Source organism: Sciurus vulgaris (assembly GCF_902686455.1).
Source record: "Sciurus vulgaris genome assembly, chromosome: 10".
NCBI classification, from domain to species: domain Eukaryota; kingdom Metazoa; phylum Chordata; class Mammalia; order Rodentia; family Sciuridae; genus Sciurus; species Sciurus vulgaris.
Genome location: NC_136470.1, coordinates 86289 through 95811, shown reverse-complemented (window position 1 = coordinate 95811; position 9523 = coordinate 86289).

The following is a 9523-nucleotide window of genomic DNA, read 5'->3' as shown; positions in this document are numbered from 1 at the left end:
TGCTTTCTCTAAACGGGGCTTCCAGATGGGTAGCCTCTCAGCTGCTCTGTCCTGGGGTCTCTGTGGAGGTGACTGTTAAGTTATTGGTGATGACCTGGGGAGGGAGCTTCTTCATGCTGCACAGGATCCCCCGTCCAGTCAGGATGTTGGCCAGATGCCGTCTGGCCCATCAGACACTTTGCACGCAGCATGGCTGTGATCAAGGTCCTGCTCTGCCTCCCAGGAGGAGCCGGGCTCAGTGCCTGAGATATGGTGACCGTCCCCTGCATTTTGTACCACCTGCCATGGAAAAGCAGCACCTTTAACTGGCCTCTGGGGATTTCAGACTCCACACACACCATCTTTGCCACCACCTTTGAGGCCGGCAGTTCAAAGTGTGACCAGGGACAGCCGGGACTGTAGAGCCAGGCACTTGACCACTGTCCCTCAGGGGCCAGGATGCAGTGGCGACCCTTGGACACACCAGCAGAGGCCAGGCGGAAGCCTCGGGGGTTCTGTGGCATGTCTGTGCCTCTCTGTGCTCTTGGTCCTCAGTAGTGGCACAGGGACTGCTCTGGGCAGGTCTGAAGTAGACTATGGGTGCCTGAGACTCAGATTCCCTGCACGCAGCCTCTTCCTGGCCCTGCCTCAGCCTGGGGCGCGGTAGGGACAGCTCTGGAGCCACTGCAGGTGGTCTGCACAGCTGGCCTTGCCCTAGCCTGGGTGGTGCCACAAGTGCCCAGGGCTGCCCTTTTGAGCATCAGGTGGTTGCCCACAGCTGGGTGGGAGGTGGTGGGACTGGTCTGGTACTTCCCTGGCAGTTGCTTATGGTTGGGTTGTCGGCAACTTGGAAGGAACCAGCTTGGGAAGCTGGTGACAAGGGGGCTCTGGAAGGGTGTGTGGGGACCACTCCAGTGGCTCCTCTTCCTGCCTGGGGTGGGACACGTTGCTCTCTGTCTGGCTGCTTTTGCTGGTGCCTGGCATTGTCTCAGGACCCCTGGCCTCTGTGCAGCCCAGGCTCTGGGGCTGAAGCCCAGCGAGGTTGCCCCTGCTCCACAGGCTGTGGAGAGCTGGCGGCCCCCAGTGCTGCCCTGACCTGCTGGCTAACGAGGTCCAGCACTGCTGCTCTCAGATGCTGGCAGGAGACCTCAGGTTTGTGGGGCAGGGATTGCTCCTGGCAAAGTCAGCAGCAGAGCTTCTTGATGACATTGGCCCCTGCTCCTGAGCCCCGCTGCAGTGGGGGCTGAGCCTCAGCGGGCGGGTTGCAGGAGGGTACCAAGCCCTCGTAACTACCTGTCCTGGCGCCCCATACGTGTGCCACAAACCCAGCTCCAAGAAATGGCCTGGGTGGGGAGCAGTGGGGGCCCTAGGCGCTGCAGATCCTCCCGCCTGCGGCTCAGGCGTGGGTAGCAATCTTCCAGCCTGTGAGCCCTGCCAGACCTTGGGAGGATCCCTTCTGGAGTCCACCTTTCCTGGTGTTCTCCACAGGCCTGGGGTACCCTCTGGACTTCATGTAGTTAACACATTGTTTCTGCATTCTTTATGCCAAATCTTCCTGTTCAGATTACTGTGTGGAGGGCTGGGGTCGTGGCTCAGTGATGGAGTGCTTGCCTAACACGTGTGAGACCCTGGGTTTGATTCTCAGCACCCATAAAAATAAATAAAGGTCCATCAACAACTAAAGAATATTTTAGAAGGTATCAAAAAAATTACCGTGTGGCTTCTGTCTCTTGGTTGGACAGACTGACACATTAATAACAAGAAAAAGAGTCTTAGTGAAACTTTTGTCTAAAATGGTTTGTAAAATTGAACTTTAAAAAGACAGTACGTGGAGAGCGCAAGCTTGTGGGTGAGGGTGGGTCTGCTGCTCTTTCCCGGCTTCCCTCGGCTGGTTCCAGAGCCCTTCCTCTCCAGCAAGTGCTTGGTTCCCTGTGAGCACTGCGGCTGAGTGTGCGTCAGCACCTCTCCCTCAGTTCCGCAGACCTGGCATTTCTCTTCCACTTCCTTCCTGACCTCGTTACCTAGCGGGCTGAGTGCGGGGCGCGCCTCCTTCTCCTGTGGATTTCTGGTCTGGTTCCCTTTGACCGTCTGAGCACAGGCCCCTGTGACTTCCACTCCTTCACACTGAGCTGTGTTCTGTTGGCCTGGATGTGGGTCCATCCTGCCGAGTGTCTGTGGGAGCTGAAGAGGGCTCTGCCCTCGTGGGATGGGGCAGCTGCAGCAGTGCTGCGGGGCTGTCCTGACCCGTCCTGCCTGCGGGTCTGTGCTTTCTGGGAGCTGTTGCTGTCCCAGGAACCCTGGAGCCGCCCTTCTCGCTGCAGGTCTGTGGGCTTTGCCTGGTGCTGTCACTTTCTGCATCGGGCGCCCCTGCTTCAGGCAACACCGTGACTTCGCCTGCGCTGAGCTGCTCCAGCTGAGACCAGTGCAGTCTGCCTGCTTCCTCTGTACACCAGTCTTCCTCTGTCCGCTCACTTGTAAGGGACCTGTGCTTTTTTTAATTTCCTTCTCAGCACTGGGAATTGAAACCAAGGGTGTTTAACCACTGAGCCACATTCCAGCACTTCCCCCCCGCACTTTTTGTTAAGTTGTGTATGGACCAAATGCCTGTTTTACTTGCATATTTGTATGTGGTGCTGAGGATGGAACCCAGTGCCTCATGTATGCTGGGAGAGCACTCCATCGAGCCACAACCCAGCCCCTCACGTGCTTTTCGTCTGTGTCTTTTGTGGTGCTGCGGTGGGGCCTGAAAGCCCTCTACCACTGAGCTGCACCTTTTCATTTTATTGCAAGACAGGGTCTTGCTAAGTTTCCTAGTCTCGCTTTGAACTCAGTTCTGCCTCTGCCTCTCCAGGCACTGGGGTTATAGACGTGGACACTGCACCCGGCCAAATTACACCTCTCATGGTTGCTCTATGGTTCCTGGATTATTCTGCTGTGTTACTTTTTTTTCTCTTAGATTTTTAATTTTGGAACTTTCTATTGTCACATTCTCACCTTGGATTCTTAGCCATGAGCCTCCCTATGAACCCCCCTGTGAACCCGTCAAAGGCACTGGTCAGTTGTGGGCAGTCTTGACCTCTAACTTTCTTTCTAATAGAATTTCTGTCTCTCTGCTTGCATTGCTCAGTTGTTCTTGTAGCATCCACTTTTCCCATTAAATCCCATAACATCAATCATAGCTTTTAAAAATTCCTGGTGTTGTCATATATGACTCTGTTTCTGGTACTTAATTAGGCTCTTCAGACTCTTTTTTGCTTTTTAATCTGCTTCGTAATTTTTGGTTGAAACCTGAACATGTATTGGATAAAAGGAACTTCTGAAAATAGGCTACTAGGGATTCTATCAGTCTGTTTTCTGTTTCTGGAGCAAAATACTTTATGCAGCCTACTTTTAAAGAAGAAAGGTTTGTTTAGCTTACAGTTTTGGAGGCTGAACCTTGCAGCTGACGCCCCCATAACCTAATCCCCTCCTATGAGGTCCCACCTCCTAAAGGTCCCCCTGCCTCCCAGCATCTCCACATTGAGGCCTGAGCCTCTACACATGAGCTCTGGGAACATGCAAACCTCGTGGAAAAGCCAAAGTGGTGTGGAGCAGGTGTCTGCAGCCCCGTGACAGTCTTGAGGCTTAGGGAGCCTGCACCGTGACTCTGCATCTCCACATGCTTCCTAGTCTCCTCCAGGGGACAGTGTGGCTATGGGGGCTAGAGCTGAGTCCCTCCCTGCACCACGTGGAATCAGGCGTCCCTCCCCGGTGGGCCTGGCTCTGGTGACAGCCCTGTGATGGAGCACCGGCTGCTGGGCTCTATGTCAAGGTGACTCCTTTCCTCCTCTCCGTGCTGGAGCAGAAGGAGTCTCCCTCCCTCATTGCCTCCTGGAGGTAAGCCTAGGGAAACGTGGGTCCCCGCATAGGTCCCTGGAGTCTTCGTCTATCGGGCTCATCCACCCCGAGCTTCCTGCCTGGCTTGGCCCAGGAGCTCTGCTTAGGTGAGTGGTGGTCCCATGTCCCCCTCCTGCTCCTCCAGCTTCAGGACAACTGTCCAGTGGCCTCGCTTCCCCAGCGGGTCTTAGGAGAGTGTGTGTCTTCAGGCCCTCGGGTCTTGACACGTGTGGCTGGAGGGTGGTACCCGGCTGGAAGTGCTGGATTCGGAGCCAGACGTGAATGGCTGGCTTTTGAAGCCCCCAAACTAAAAAAATAAGACAGTGCAGATACGAGCTTCTCATCTGTGAGGGGAAGCTACACCTTCGCCCAGACCACTAGCAAGCCAGGGACACAGTGCCGCAGGAGCTGCTTCTCAGCCACACAGCCATGGTGTCCCGGGGCAGAGACCAAAGGGTGCAGCTGAAATGACAGGGCTTCGCTGTCTCCACAGCCAAGAGCCAGAGGTGGTCGATGGTCACAGCACTGTGGGAACTGACCAGCATTTCATTCCGGCACTCTGGAGATACTTGGGAGCAGGTCACGGGCCCAACCCCACTGTCTGGGTGGCTCACCCTGATGCCAGAGGCACCTGTGACCTCTGACCAAGTGTTAGGAAGGGTGACGTCGTTCAGGCTGACAACGGGTCACGGTCATGAGGGACCTCGTGGATCAGTGGGCACCTGTCTTTGGGTGCTGGGAGCCTCTGCTGCTGTTGTCTCTAGTCATAGGGCTTCCTTCTCCGTCTGTGGCCCCCGTCCTCAGCTGCCCACTTCTGCTTAGGCAGCTGGTCCCAAGCCGGCTGTGCTGCTCGGGCTGCAGTGGGGGGTCGGGAGGAAAGGCAACTACATTGTTCCCTCACACAAAACAGTGCCACCCGCCGCCAAGCCGCTCACGAGGTTGGTGACAGTGACCGTGTTGTCGGGAGAAAGGAGGCTGTGTTCCGGGGGTGTGGGAGGGAGACAAAGCTTCCTTGTGGTGAGGGCAGTGTTGACACCAGGGGCCACTGCCACTCTGCCCCAGAGGCCTGGCTGGCTCCTGGGTCTCAGCCGTTCAGCTCCTACTGCTGCAGACAGAGCTCAGCCAGCGATCTGTGTAAGCCTCAGTGAGAGCTGAGTCTCAGGGTGGCTGGAGGAGTGAAGGGACACGGTGCACACACATAGATGAACACAGGTGTGCACCATGCAGTGAGCACGCATCACAAGATGTGCACACACACGCTTGCACCACATGGGTGTACGCACACACATACACATACACCATGTGGGTGCACACACACCTGAACACAGGTGTGCACAATGAGCACACACATACACAGACATGCACTGTGAGATGTGCATGCACAGACACATGGACCATGTGGGTGCACACACATGCACCACAAGGTGTACACACACCTGAACACAGGCATGCACCATGCAGTGAGCACACAGGCATGCATGAGATGTACACATACACATGCATGTATCACGGTGCACACAAAGACATGCACTGCAAGGTGTACACACACGCACCATGTGGCTGCACACACACCTGAACACAGGTGTGCACCACACAGCACACACGTACATGGGCGTGCACCATGAGATGTGCACATACATGCACCATGTGGGCACACACATACCTGGGCAGAGGTGTGCACCATGTAGTGATTACAGACGTACACAGGCGTACACCACAAGACATACACATGCCCATGTGGGTGCATACACATACATGAACACAGGCATGCACCATGCAGTAAGCACACATGTACATGGGTGTGCATCAAGAAGTGTGCACACAAACACACCTGTACACAGAAGTGCATCACGTGGGCATGTGCACACACTTGTACACAGGTGTGCGGCATGCACACACACAGGCATGTACCATGTGGGTGCACACACACACCAAAACAGTCATGTGCCATGCAGCGTGCACACCCAGTGCCTGTAGGGCCAGCTGTGCCCCAGCCTGAGTGGCCTCAGGTGACTCTTGCAGGGACAGAATTTGCAACTCATGTGACAGCACTCTACCTGCAGGGGATTTATATGCCCCATGTTGCCTCACCGGGCAGAGGTCCCCTGCCCCATCCTGTGTGGCAGCAATCCCAACCTGGAGTGCTCAGTGGCCACAGGAGCTGCTTACAGGGACAGAGTTGTAGGTCCTCGAGGCAGTGTCACCAATAGTGGTCGGACATGCACAGCTTTGGGCTCATTGTTTGGGTCAGAGACCCAGAGTGTCCCCCGAGCGACAAAGCACTCCTATGACAAGTCGCCCAGAAAGGAATGTGGGTGGGTGGAATCCCAACCAGGGGAAGGAATTCAGCAGGCGTTTCAAGGCTCAGCCAGTCCAGGAAATGGGCAATTTCTTAAGCTTGGGGAAACTGAGGCTCACCGTCTCCATTACTTCATGGTGTGTCATAGTCACGATCTGAGCCTGGGCAGCCTCTGTCAAGTCCATGCTCCGCAGCATGCCAAAATGCCTGCTCTTCAGAGAAGCAGGAGAGGGCTTTCTACAACTTTTTGGCAATAGTTCTCTTTGTAAATCCAATGTATTATTTTAATAAGTCATTTAGGAAAGATAAAAGTGCTTTAAGAAACGTCAGTGCCGTGGTTTGTCATGTGTCAGAAACTTAGTCCCCAACGGTGGTGCTGAGCGGAGGAGCTGAAGGAGACAGGACTCTGCCTGTGCAGGAGCAGCAGGCTGCTGGGGCTGCAGCGGGTGTGGCATAGCCTCTGTCCCTGTCCTGCATGTCAGTGCAGCAGTGAGGCCCTGGCCAGATGCAGCCCCTCGATCTCAGACACCAAACCATGAGCCAAATTAGTCAATTTTTTGTAAATTACCCACACTGTATTCTGGTGTAGCAGCCAGAAGTGCGCAGGCACAGTGGGCCTCGGCTCCTTCTGCATCCCACTCCAGGACCCCGTCAGGATCCTGCATGATGAGGCACCTTAGCGTGGTTCTTCGGGATCAGCTGCCCAGGGATGTTTCCTCCTCAGTCCAAAGACCTGTGACCTGGAGAGGTCAGGGCCCTGACCCCATCCTCTTCATCTGACTCCCAGTGGTAGCACAGGACCAGGTGCCACAGTGGACAGTCCCTCCTAAGGGGTACCATGAAAGGCAATGAGTGGCACTGTTCCATAGCAATCCTGAAGTCCAACCCACAGGGACACACTGCTCCCGATGGCTCCCGTGGCTGTGACTCTGGCTTGTGGGCCTTGGTCCCACCCTCGAGTCATTTTTCCTCTTCCCTAACGTTAGTCCCTGTTGGCAGCTCAGTAGCTCATGAGCCTGGGGCCTGCCCACAGGTTTCTTTTCTCTTTTTGGGAGGTGGAGTACCAGGGATTGAACTCTGGGGCACTCGACCCCGCTGAGCCCACATCCCCAGCCCTGTTTGTATTTTATTTAGAGAAAGGATCTCACTGAGTTGCTTGGTGCCTTGCTTGGCTGAGGCTGGCTTTGAACTTGTGATCCTCCTGCCTCAGCCCCCAACCGCTGGGATTACAGGCATGCACCACCTTGCCCAGCGAGAGATTTCTGTTGCTCTTCTTTGGACCCGTTAGGTCCACAGTGGTGTTGACTCGGCTGGTGTGATTCTCCTGATAACTCGCAGCTTGATATTCACTCCACTGGACAAAATCTACACCCTGAATCTCTTTTAAACAGACTCTTTCCTATTTTGGGCTCCTTTCAAGAGACTGTGGTCAAGCAATGCTCTTAAGATTCTTGGAAGGCCTAATTAATGAGAAGACCTCCACCGAGGCCTTGGCTCACTGAAGGGTCCGTGAGACACAAGTCCAATCTGAACACAGGAGTTTTACCCCCAGCCTATTTTACAGACCAGGTCTTCCTGACAGTGCCCTGGATTCCATCTTCGCCCTGAGCCCTTTGAGAATCTTCTCCTGGTGGTGCAGGTATCAAGAGTATGAGAATAGAGACTAAGGCCTCAAACCCTAAACTCAAATCACACACAATACTTTAGCCGTTTCCCTAGGTTAAAGCGCACTCCCTGTCCAGCACAGATTTGAGGGGTCTGTCCTTGCCACCGGTAACTGGAGTGGGATGGCCTTTGCAATCTCCCAAGGTTGGCCCACTGGCCACAAAATATTTGCATTGCTCAACCATGTTCGCCCTCTGGCATGACCCCCAAAGCCTCGCCCACACCTGGCATCAGGCTCAAAGCTGGTTTAAAGCAGGCCTGGTAGTAGCTGAGGCTCCCCGGTAGCATCTCTTCTTGCTCCAGAGATTTGGGAGCTAACAGAACACACTGTGCCCTTGCACCCCCCCTTGCCCCCCCCCCCCCCAAGACAGCAGGAAGCACAAGCACTGCTGCCACTCAGCGGGAGGAAGAAGCACAGGGCACTCATGCTCAAAGAGCCGAGCCAGGCAGGGCAGAGATCCCGAGGTTCCTCCAACCTGGATGCAAAAGCCCCTCTGGTTCGAGCCTGGCTCTGCTCGGAAGGGCTCTGGACCTTTGTTGTTTACCGCCCCCAGGAGTCCATCTTGCTGGAGGCTGCCCCCTTCCCATAAGAGGCCCTCTTCATTTGCAGCAGGCAGCTTCCACAGCATTCTTACCAGCAGGAGGGTACAGGGTCGCAAGAGGCCTCCTTCAATTTCAGCTGTCTCCTCTCATCACAGCAGGGGAGTGCTCTTAATGATGTTTGGAGTAGTGCCCCATTGTAGACCACAGACCACGGTCTGTGGATGGACCACCATCTGTGTGGATAGAAACAATTTGTGCCCATGTTCCTGTTGATTGACAAAGGAATAATACCAGCCTTTTGCTATTATAACTAAAGTTCCCATGAACATTCTCAGACAAGGCTGTTTTGGATGTATGTTTTTATCTGTCTTGGACAAATACCTTGGGGTTTTTTCCTGGGCCATAGAGTAATATTATGGACCCCACGATCATCCCTGTGTGACTGCATCTGAAGTCTAGGGGAGGTAAATGAGGTTTCATGAGATCATGAGGACAAGCCGCCAGAGTGCTGTGTGCACAGAAAGGCCAAGAGACACACCTCCAGAAGCCTATTTGCAGCACTCTGATCATGTACTTCCAGTCTCCAGAACTGAGAAAATTTGTTTAAGTCACCCAGGTCTGTGGCACTTGGTTATGGCAGCTCAAGAAGACTGGCTGTAGGAAGAATTGGATTTCTTCGGGGTGTTTCCTGTTGGTAGCTGGTTCTCAACCTCAAGAGTCTCTTCGCAAAACGGAAGTCAAGAGTCTTGAACCATGAACCTTCTACCCTGGGCCGCTCCCTGTCCCTATCATCCTCAGGACCCCTGGGCTGTTCCCTATCCCCAACAGGAACCCCGGGCCGCTCTCTATCGCTATCCCCCGGACCAGGACGCCAGGGCCACTGCCTATCACTATCCACCAGGAGGACACCAACCCGGACCCTGTTTCGCTTCCGCTGGTCCCAAGCCTGCCGCCCAGTTCAAGCCAGCGCAGAATTCAGGCACGACGCGGGAGGCGAAACAGCGAAGCACGCCTGCGCGGAGCACGGGTCCTGGGCGGGGCCTCCTCCTTCGCCGGCTTCTGCGTACTGCGCCTGCGCGGGCCCTGGGCGGATGTTCGGCACCCGGGACTGCGGAACACATAAGTACCAGCGCCTGCTCGGAAGCCTGGGCCCTGGGCGGG